Raw genomic sequence first — 450 nt, forward strand, 5'->3', positions numbered from 1 at the left:
CTTTTTTTTAATTTCAATTTATTTATTTGCATTCATTCACTGTACATCATTACAACATACAAAATGAGATTTTCCATCCAGAGTACACTGTATATTGTCTCAATCAAGCACATCAACAAACATGTTATTGTCAGCAAATGATTTTCCATTTCTTGTGTTCTGTACATTTTGATTTTTTTTCCCCCTGTCCTTGATTCCCTACCTCTTCCCCTCTGCCATCTCCCACTCTCCTCCCACACTGTCTCTGGTATCTATGTTTGCTTTCTATACTGTTTTCTCCCCACACTTTATTGAATCACCAAAGACCCTAATCAATCCAAATACCCTAATAGCAAACACAGGTGACACACACATTTCATGAACACAAGTCTAACTTTACGCATCCTATAAAGTAGCACCTAGCTGGGGCTACATATCCTACTGCAGTCATTGAATAGATATATTTTTTTT

The sequence above is a fragment of the Tupaia chinensis genome, unplaced genomic scaffold, assembly GCF_000334495.1.
Source record: "Tupaia chinensis unplaced genomic scaffold, TupChi_1.0 Scaffold139234_1, whole genome shotgun sequence".
Taxonomy (NCBI): Eukaryota; Metazoa; Chordata; class Mammalia; order Scandentia; family Tupaiidae; genus Tupaia; species Tupaia belangeri.